Source organism: Andrena cerasifolii, chromosome 15, assembly GCF_050908995.1.
Source record: "Andrena cerasifolii isolate SP2316 chromosome 15, iyAndCera1_principal, whole genome shotgun sequence".
Classification (NCBI taxonomy): domain Eukaryota; kingdom Metazoa; phylum Arthropoda; class Insecta; order Hymenoptera; family Andrenidae; genus Andrena; species Andrena cerasifolii.
In genome coordinates, this window is record NC_135132.1 from 6,952,770 (window position 1) to 6,963,287 (window position 10,518).

The following is a 10,518-nucleotide window of genomic DNA, read 5'->3' on the forward strand; positions in this document are numbered from 1 at the left end:
TGTCGAGCCTCCTTCTACCCTTCGTCCAGGCAACCTCTCCGCTCTCAGCCACCCTCACCTCTCCACCCAACCCCCCCCCCTCTCTCTCTTCCCTCAACTTTCCACCCCCGCGGAAAAGCAAATTCTCTCCGTGTCACTGAACCCGGCCGTCTGACCCCGTCGTTCGGTTTTTCCGCACGAGGTACCTCGACCTCGTCCGGAAGTAGGATGAGCAGAAACCTCCTCCCCGCGGCTCTCCTATCAGCAACCCCTTCGCGCGGCCTTCCCTAGACAATCGCCTGGGATCTAGCCCTGCTCCTCCGCCGAACAGACGCCCGGCCAGCCGCGAGTGCAACGCCGAGATCTCTGGGAGGACCGAGCGGGCCGCCATGTTTTCTTCTCGGCTGCGTCTTTCCTGCAAGACCTTGCGCCGTGGGCCCGGAGCGCCTTCCCAGAGCCTCCTTGGCGCACGAGTGAACGCAGGACGCTGAAGAACTGTATCGCGACAGGCCTCCGGTACCCCGGGCCAGTTACATCCGCGGTGGTTTCCACCCTGAAAAGATTCAGGGAGCCGGATGACGCGACCCCCGACGCGTCTGGGCCACGAATGCATCCCCGCGGCCGATGATCGCCGCGACGGAGGTGCAAGGCCTCGCTCCGGCCGTTTCGCTCGTTCCTCCGTTCCTCCCGTCCGCGTTCCACCGTCCCGTCGCCGGCTCGCCCGCTCGCTCAGCCGGCGTCCCACGGCACGCAGTCTGTCGCTGTCACCGAGCAAGCTCGCGTCTCGCGCAGTCACCGCGCCGGCAACCTCGCGCGACAACACCGCTACGGCACGTTTCCAATCGAGCCGCAGCCGCCAGCCGACGATAACCGCGTCGAAGTGATCCCCCGTTATCGACGGCCCCCAGCTGTGGCCGCCGAGTACCGCTTCGCGGTTCCTCGGGGACAGTGGAACCCTATTTCCGTTCCGTTTCCCTTCTTCCGAGGGGTTATTTAAGACCCGGAGGCTCCGTCCGCGCCGGCAGAGTTCCTTGCCCTCTCGAGAGCCCCCAGCCTCCCCCCGAACCACCTACAGCCCGATCGCGGGGTACCAACCTCCGCTCTCCTATCGCCGCTCGCAGAGATGCGCTTCCAGTTGCATTCTCCCCCGAAAAACTGCCCCCTCCCTCCGCCGAACCCCTCCTCCGACCTCCGTGCACCACGGTGGGGGAGATCCTCCGGCTAGAAATTTTCCGGACCCGAGCTCTCCCCCGAAAGCGTGCCGCCCGCGGATGTGACACAGGGGGATCGTGTTCGGTCGCTACGCGTCACGCGGGTGTACCACGAGTGTGCTCTGTGCGTCGTTGACACGTCTTCTGTGAGCTGTTCTGTGCGTTCAGTGCCACCCCTAGGACGGCCCCCCCCCCCTGGATAACCATGGGAGTACCCTGGCCACGGCGCTCGCGTGGAATTACGTTCGGAGGCGCGCAGCTTTTCAGGAGTAAGTGGTAGAAAAAGTCCGAAGCGCGACAGTATTCGCACGGTAAACGCTAGAAACGAATCACGGGGGGTTAACGAGACACCCCCCTCTCCCCGGACGCCTGGCATCGCGTCCTGCCGCGTTTCCCTGCGGTCGATGGTTCGCGATATCGTTTTTCATTGCCCGCGGTCACCGCGGCGCACTGATAGCCAGGCTATCCCCGCATTCGATAATAAACGATCGGCGCCAATTACATTAGCCTCCTCCGTCTCCGTGGCCCGCTGCACGTGGTACCAACCGACGCGCCTGAATCCTCGAGGCTTCTCCTCTCGCGGGGCCGGCTTGCCTCTCCGCCACACCTCCACGCTGCTCTCTACGGCTCCCTCGAATCCTGCGGATGGTTTCTTCCTCTTTTGCGAAGAGAGATCGATACTCTTGTGCATCCTCCTCCTCCGCCCCCTAGAAACAGCAATTCCGTTACCGTGGATCTTGAAACGCGCCTAGGATCGCGTGTACCTACGTTTCCTCCGAGTGGAATGAAGCTTGTCACCCAAGAGGGACGCGAGCTTGAATGACCGATGGAGTATACGTACTGGATGTGCTCACCGCACGCGAAGCCGCCTCGGCCGCGGAGAAAGCACGCGAGTGGTCGACGCTTCTGTGGGCGAGATCCTCGGCGAAAGAGGAAGGAAGTATTTTTCGCCGCGGAGCGATAAAATTAACCTTAACCTCTCGCTGGATACGTGCATACGGCCCCCGGGGTCAATGACATTCCCTGTTGTTTCGTTTCCCCTCTCCGCGCATGCGCGCGATTTGACAGGTCCCCGAGGCGAGTGAAGATGTTTCTAAGAGAAATACGCGCACGCCAATGTCCTTTGTCCCCCCCTCTCCCGCCGCGTCGCTTCTCGAACCGATCCTCTTCCCTTCACGGCCATTCTAATTAGCAGACGCGATTGCAGCCCGACGTTCCCGTAATTACACGCCGCGAGAGATTGCACAGTAACGCTCGAGAACGTGACTCGCCCGTTGCCACGGCCGGATCCGCTGCGCGCCCGGCCCGTGGTAGAAGCGAAACGGAATGCACCGCTTCTGGGCCGCGAAACGTCGAATATTCCAGTTTCAGCGTTCCCTCGGAATGATCGGCTCGGACGAGGCTCAGCGGCGGCCGTGATATTCCACTGTCCGGCCCTCTCGCCGTATCGCAAGGGGCATTGGCACTGCTTTGTTTTCTAGAAACAAGCGCAGAGCTATATTCCTCGACCGCCGTGTCCGCGAATCGTGAATGAGATAACAAAGGAGACGTTGTACCGGCGAGCAGCGGCGTAGATATAGTAGGGAAATTTATTACCGCGGCCTCGACTTATCTTCCGCCGCGAATGACGGCGATTGCTGCTTCCTAACCTCACAATCGCCGGCTCTCCCCGCCTGGGATACTTAAATAAACTCGCTCGTGCCGCGTGAATTCCGAGCTGACGATCAACGAAGCGACGAGCCTCGCGCCCGAGAACCACGATTCCACTTCGGTCGCAGGCCGCGAGCGCCGCCGTGAACTACAGTGAATTCCTGGCGCAGTTTTGCGGTTAGATTCACTTTTACCGTATTTACTCTGCCGACGCACGGTCGGCGTGCCGGCGCACGCGTTTCGCTTCGCCCCGTTTGCTTTTCCGTTCTCTCTCGACTTTTTCTTTTTTTTTTTGTTCCTCTCGCCGGTCACGTGGCGTGCATAGATCGATCGAACGGACGGGCGGACACAAACAGAGGGAGGGAATAAAAGGCCCGACTTGGAGGACTGATAAACGCGCGGGAATTGGAGATTTATCGTTGTACTCTTGGCACTCGAGGGCGCGTCGTCGCTCGGCCTCGATAACTTATCGGCGGCGATTGTTGTTTCGAGGGAAAAAAGGAACTAGCTGCACTTGTCTCCGCGTGCTCTTTTGGCGCACCGAGCGCCCTCCCGCCACGAGTGCGTTTGTTCCGCGAAACTAGCGTCCGTCTTCGCTCAGTAAACCATAGAGCATTCCTCCGAGACAGATATGCAAACGTACCTTGGCAATTATCGAGGAGAACCGGGCGGCAGTGATGCTCGCGGAATGCGGTAGCGTGTGAAACTTCGGGAAAGAAGGTTCCGAGGAAGGGACAGAGAGCCGAAAAAAAACATCGGCCACCGAGATCAATACCTGAGCGGTGCAATGCACTCGCGCGCTCCTCGTTGCAGCGCGATTGTTCGCCAGCCGGGAAGCGTGCGCTGCCAAGAACGCTGGGCTGGAGGAGCTCGCGATAAACTGGGAAAAGCGAAAGTGAGCGCCTCGGTGTTTATTCGTAGAACAAGCCTGCTCCTAATTGGATTCATTGAGACCGAGGAACAAAGGGTGTCCTCTGCTAGAGGAGTCGCGGAAAGCGGAATGGATCCCCCTCTCTCTCTCTCTCTCTCTCTCTCTCGACATTCTTTAATTCAGATCGCGATCTCACCGGGGTTGTTGACGCCCAGCTGGCGCGTCGTCGCGAAAGAACCGGCGAGGACACGCGGAGAGGCCGAGCGCGGGTGGTAGAACACGGAAGCGGGAACTAGTTCCGGCCAAGATCAATACCTAAGTTGTGCAACAGACTGTCTGGCGCAAGCCTTGTGCCTTGCGTGCGGCTCCGTGCGCGCTGCAACCGGTGCAACGTGCAATGCCACGATTTGCTCGCGTCACGGACACACGCACATGCCCCGGCCCTCATCTAGTCGGCTATTGGCTAGGTCAGTGCGATTGGTATTAACGCTCCGCGGCCCTTCCGCTCGCCTGTCCCTCGTTCCAAGCGAAATCGCGCCCGCACGCTCGCGTGCCGAATAATTCTCGGAACGGCCACAACTGAAGTCAACGTTTCCAAACTGCTGCGACGGCGGCCGGCCCCCCCTCCCCCCTCCCGGCCCCTTCCACGCGCTACCGTCGCCGTGATAGATTCCTCCGCGGGATTATTTACGACCGTGCGCGTAGCTCTTTTTACCGCATCGTTGAACCGTAAAATGTGTACGTGCCGCTGCGAGATTGCGGCGTCGGGGCCGTGATTTTTACTTATCCCGGCGAGCTCGCCTAATAAAATCATTTTTCTCCGGCCGAGGGTATCAATCCCACGCTGGCTGTAAAAGCCCGGGACTGGCGGAAGGATCGGGGAAGACGTAGTAAATCGTCCATCCGTCGGCAAGGTAACAGGAAAAGGAGCAAGATAAAGGAAACAATGGCGAATGATAATGCGCCATGAGTCAGGGCATGGACTCTCGAATAGAAGATAATAGGGAGTCGCGTAACGTGTGTTTGCCGGCAGGAAGTAGGCTTCTGTGCCCCAAGTAGATTCTCAGGAGCAGTGGCGTTTTTAAGAAAATGGCCCCGGGTGGCAAACGCGCTAGGACACCCTGTGTAGGGGAGAAAGGGGTAAAATGAGCTTCCTTAATTTGTTCTTTAACAATAGAATATGTTTACAAATTTTGCTGGCGTAATAAATGTATGTAATATAAGAATGACAATTATGATAATTATGAAAAATGTAAATTCATTTAAAAAATTTGAAATTAATTTTTAGAGACTTCCGATTGGTTTTCTTTGCCATTTAGCTTTTCGGATAAATCAGTCATATGTGTTATTTTAACTCCAAATTTTTTCTGCGTGTTTAAAACAAGCTTATAAACATACACGTGCACGCGTTTGCGAAAACATTATTCCTAACATTATTAAATAATTAATTTTCCACTGAGTACATATTCGGGGTAAAGTGACCGAGGTAAATTGAGCTGCAAATGGCTGCTAAGGACCGATGCGCAAGTGATGTGCGCAATATCCTAACCTGTCAGCTGGCTAGAAAACCACGCGGCGCGGTGGAACAGAAACTAACCCAAAAGAATGAAAAATCTGTCACAGTTTTTGACAACCACGGTGCCAAAAAGCCAGAAGCTGCCGTGCTAAACATGTCATTCCAGCGCAAGAGGTTAATATTTACCTATATCCTTAATTAAAGTTCTTATTTTGTTGCATCTCACTTTATCCCGGATAGGAGTTCACTTTACCCCACACATGGGTTAGGGGTAAAGTGATACCACTTGCATCATTTCTTTCAAGTTGAATTTTAAAATACTCTAAGTTTATTTTAAGTATTGCTATTCGTCATTTATCAACAGTAATGTTTAAATTATATCATAAATCTGTTTCCACGCATTTTTATTGAAAAGGAATAATTTTATTCGACCTCAAACTTTTTCGGGCTCACTTCACCCCGGTCTCCCCTACACAACAGAATTGCAAATAAATTTACGCGAGTCTGATATGGAAATTATGGGAAATAAAATATAGCGTTTGGAGAGAATCATAATTTTTTTAAATAAGGCCCCTGGGTGGGCCCTCAGGGGCCCAAGCTGCAATTTCCTTACGAATCTGGTTTGCTGTCTGGCAGGGGTCAAGCTGGGAATCTACTCAAGCTAAGTTTTAAAACGTTAGCTTCAATAAATCCTTGTGGTACCGTTTCCATCAAAAGCTAAGCTACGGTGTGCTATGTTTGTCATTCTTTATAGCACAGCTTAGCTTCCAGGTGGATCCCCGGCTTCAGAGCCATTCTTAGACCGTCCGTGTCTCAGCGAGAGTAGCAGGCTCCTGCAAGACGGCCATGGCGGGCTGACATTGGCAGTGAGCCCCGATCTCTCGGCGTAGAGTTACACCTGCTGACCAAGTACTGCCTAGGTCAGACGTAATTAAAGCTACTCGACAGGTACTCCGAGATACCGGCGCGATAATTGGCACCGATACGCGATACCGTTCAAGGACGTCGTTGATTCATCGCGGCCCGTCGCACTTAACGGTCCCTGACGAGTTAAACCGCGGCTTCTTTCCCCTCGCTCTGGAAACGCGGCGCTGTGCTCTTCGGCGTCGCGCGTTGCGGGTGAGAATTTTAGGCTCAGGTGTTTAGTTGGGAAGATAGATGGCGCTCCGTTAGTTTGGTTGTTAGAGTATGTTCACTTGGAGAATAATAGTCGCCGGCGCTTCGCAGCGCAGTGGTTAAAGCGCTGGCCTGGTAAACGAGAGGTCCCGGGTTCGATTCCCGGTCCAGGCAAACCGATCGACTGACGTTTTTTCTCCTGCACTTAGACTCCTAGGCCAACGAGAGGGTGCTTGGAGACTGTCCAAGAGGCACGCGTTGGAAACCTATCTATATAATAGCGTTTGAGATGAAAAAGAAGTGTTCTCTATTGGCAAGCTGTTGAATCCCTGATTCTCGAGTGCAGATGCGCTTGCAGGGCAGGATATAAATAAGCACGATAACACACGCCTGCAACATTGCGAGCGCGTGTTCTTCGTAGGACGATAAACTTTCTTCCATCGGTCCCCGTCGTTCCGAAGCGAGATAATTCTCAATATCGAACGACGCGCCATTTTCATGTACGTCCATCGGTTCGATGCGGGAACAGCTGGGCCCCGCGGTCTCGTTGCTGTACCGCGCATTCCTCGTTTCTGATAAGATTATCAAATTGCGCTGGTGAAGGTCGCGCGAGAAGTAGCAGGTGGTGATCTGGGACCAATCTTGCGGCGGTAATAGGTTCAAGGAGGTAACGAAGGCGACGGGTCCGGGTGTATATCAAACGGTTCAATGAGGATATTAATTTATCGAATCAAAGGGGGCACAGCTAGATGACCTTGCTCACGGCCAAAGGGGAATCCTATTTTTTGGGGGGAAAAATATAGCAAAGGGGATTTTTTTTAAGAAACTAGCGATTCGATTCGTCTGAAGTTTGATATGGACCATATTTTTTATGCATTTTTGAAGAAGGTGCAGCTTTTTTTTATTCACTCGCGTTGCGCAAATTTCGTCGTCCGCTAGTGTGCACTATATTTACAGTGGCGTGCAAAAGTATTCGGCCCACCTTTAAAACAGAATCACTTTTTTAAAATTGGTCCAAACGACTTGGGTTTTTTTTTGAGGAGGTAGAAGCAGTTTTCGGCCGAAATGTTTGTAGCTCATAGCTGCGTTAACCTACTTGGATGAAATTTTCAGCAGCTTACTTATATCTACGAAAGGCAGTTTTTAAATTTTCATTAAGGGCTCAGATAAAAAAGTTTATTATTTTTTTCGCTATTCCGACCAGTTGCAACTTTTTTCAAAACAACGAAACACGTTACTTAGCAAACTAATCCTTCTAGCTTCTCAAAAAAACTCAAGTCGGTGGGACCAATTTTAAACAGGTTAATTTATTTTAAAGGGTGGTCGAATACTTTTGCACGCCACTGTATCTTCCCAGTAATCTGAAACAGAAAAATGAGCCGGCGTTTTACTTTACACGCATGTAGCTTCAGTTTGGTGGACTAGAATAAAACAAAAGAATTTCTTAAGGAGGGTGGTGAGTGTTCAAACTGAAAGGTCCGAACCTTTAATTGTTGCAATTTTCTTATGTAACAAAAGAAGTACATATCTTACCGTATAACTCGTATATTTGTTATTAAAAATGGATAAAAAAGAACCTGCGACTTTTAAAAAAAAACAATCCCAAACTGTGCTGTGCCTTTAGCCCAAAAAATAAGATTCCCCTTAAGGGGTTATGCCTACCTGAAGGTCTGAAAACACAAGTATTTTCAGGATTTTTTTTTAACAAACTTGAAGAGTTTTTTAAATAACCTTATATGTATTCGAAAGTGTACATGTTAAACTACTTGTGGCAATTTTTCCGATGGAAAATATAAATAAATAAAAAAAATATCAGCGATCTCCCTGCAGCGATTTTTTTTTCAGTAGTTTGCGGTGACCACTATAATTCTAACCCAGTTCATCTGAAATAAAGAATTCGCGGGAATTTAGTTAGTACATTGGATTATCTTGTCCTTGATCGTTCATTATCCCAAAATATTAATTTGCTTCAAAATAGCGGCTTCCCATAGCAAAAGTATCGATTTTCACTACAGAATCGCGCTCATGTTTCACCACTTTTCATCTGTAAAATAAATACTACGCAACGTTAACGAAAAAGCCACGATTTAGGACAAGATAATCTAACATACAAACTAAATTTAGTCAAATGTTTTATTTCTGTTGAACCAGGTCAAAGCTACAGTGATCACCGTAATAAAAAAAAACGCTGCCGGAAGATCGCTCATAATTCCATTATTTATTTACATATCGCATTGCAAAAAAAACTACAAGAACTTTAAAATATATACTTTCGAATATACAACCGTTCATTTAAAAACTTCTTTAAATTCACAAAAAAAAAAATCCCGAAAATAGAGTTTTCAGACCATGCAGGTAGGCATAACCCCTTAAGGCGAATTTACACGGTGGGTGTGCGTCGCGAACGATGCAAACCCCGGCGAAAGGTGTACAGATCGTTTCATCTGCATTTCATGCAGACTGAGCAAAGTAGAGGCAGTCCGCACGAATCATCCCCGACGTACATCCAAACGCAAAATTTAAATCCGCCTTTACACGGTGTCAGAGCCCCGTCGGTGGTCCTCCTGGTTCACGCCGGGTTATCGAGCAGTCGGGGATCTCCGTTAAATCTTGGGCATTCTGTGGAATATCGTATCGAACGGCCCCGGAGGCCAGCAACCCGCGGTCGTCTACACTCGAGTCGAGCAGGACCTGCAATTCGTGAGCGGAGAGAGAGAGAGAGGGGGGAGGGGAGAGGGAGAGAGTGCACGCAGCTCGATCTAGCCAGTCTCTACAGCTCTCTCTAGTAGAACGCGTGCCAGTGATTGGTCGGTTTGCTCTATGCGGTGGGCGGAGATAGGCGTATGGGAGTACTAAATCCAGCTATGGTGTCCCTTTTTTTCTATCCCTTTCTCGTGCCCCCTCCACCGTCGCCGTCTCCCCTCCAGCGACGTTTCATTCACTCCTTCTCCCTCTCCGCGCGGCTCTCTCTCTCTCTCTCCCCCTCGCTCTCGCCGTGCACGCTCGGTGCCCCCCGCTCGGAGCTTTCCAGCGATTCGCCCTCGGCGGCGTGCAGTTCCTCGAATGCCTGAAAACTCCGCGGGCGAATGCCCTCCTACGCGCCCTCCCAATCCTAGATCCGATTCAAGAAAACTCCGCGGGCACACCTGGCCGAGGCGACCGTCCCGATAATCACGGGCCAGCGCTGCCTGCCCGCAAACCCGTCCCGGGGCGTTGCGAGCGCCCAGCGCTGTGCAGACGGCGCACGGAAGAGGGAGTGCAGTGCGATGCACCGCCGCCGGTCCAGCGGCCGGCCACGGCGCTGGGGCCGAGTGCAACTCGAGGGCAGGTCCTTTTTCCTTCGGCCGCGGCTCTCGTTCCCGCAGGACAGGATTGACCAGTTCTCCGCCGGCCCGAGCTCGCCGGGATATTCAAATGCGCCGGGCCAATGTCTCTCCGCCTTTCCTCCGGCCCACGGCCCCTTTGTTTCTCCCGTGCGAGGCCTCTATTTATTTTACGAAAAAAATAGATCGATGGGCAGGCTTGCCGCGGACCAGCGCCGCCGCGGCGTCCAAGATGGAGGCGAGGTGCACGGGACGCTCCACCTGTTCCGAACGAGGGGGAAGGTCGATTCGTTTTCAACGGGTTAAATCGATTATCGTTTCCCCAGTCGGCGACCTTATTTCCGCCGGCACAGGCCGCGCCTCCGCGGCACACTATTAGCTGCCGCGCGCTGTGGACGCTCATTAAGGCTCGTCCATAGAAACTGCCTTAAGGGGGAATACTACTTTATCAACTAAAAACATAGGAACATTTGCGAATTTTTTTTTAACAACCTAGCGATTCGATTCGTCTGAAATTTGGACACTGTTTTTATGCATCTTCGAAGAAGTTGCTGTTTTTTTTTTATTCGTTTTTAATAATAAATATAGGAGTTATGCGTCACACAGCGTAAAACTCGTCGTCCGCTGGTGTGCATGATATTTAGCTTCCAGTTAATTTGAAACAGAAAAATGAAACTGCGTTGTACTTTGTACGTATGTAGCTTGAATTTGATGCACCAGACTACTGCTAAGTTCTGTGCTTCTTTTGTTACGTCAGAAAATTGGCTAGCAAAAATTAAAGGTTCAGACCATTCAGTTTGAAAACTCCAGACTGTTCAATAAATTTGTTTGTTCTTTGCTGGGTCGTGAATT

At 51.7% G+C, this 10,518-nt stretch overlaps 1 long non-coding RNA gene across 1 annotated transcript; it reads right to left on the reverse strand.

Annotated features, from left to right (window-relative positions):
- Positions 1–1,450: 1,450 nt before the first annotated feature.
- On the reverse strand, positions 1,451–3,197 carry LOC143377149 (uncharacterized). Its single transcript, XR_013087250.1, has 3 exons — positions 2,747–3,197; positions 1,959–2,667; positions 1,451–1,897 (listed from the first exon to the last, which is right to left on the reverse strand). It is a non-coding gene; the product is annotated as an uncharacterized LOC143377149 (long non-coding RNA).
- Positions 3,198–10,518: the final 7,321 nt, after the last annotated feature.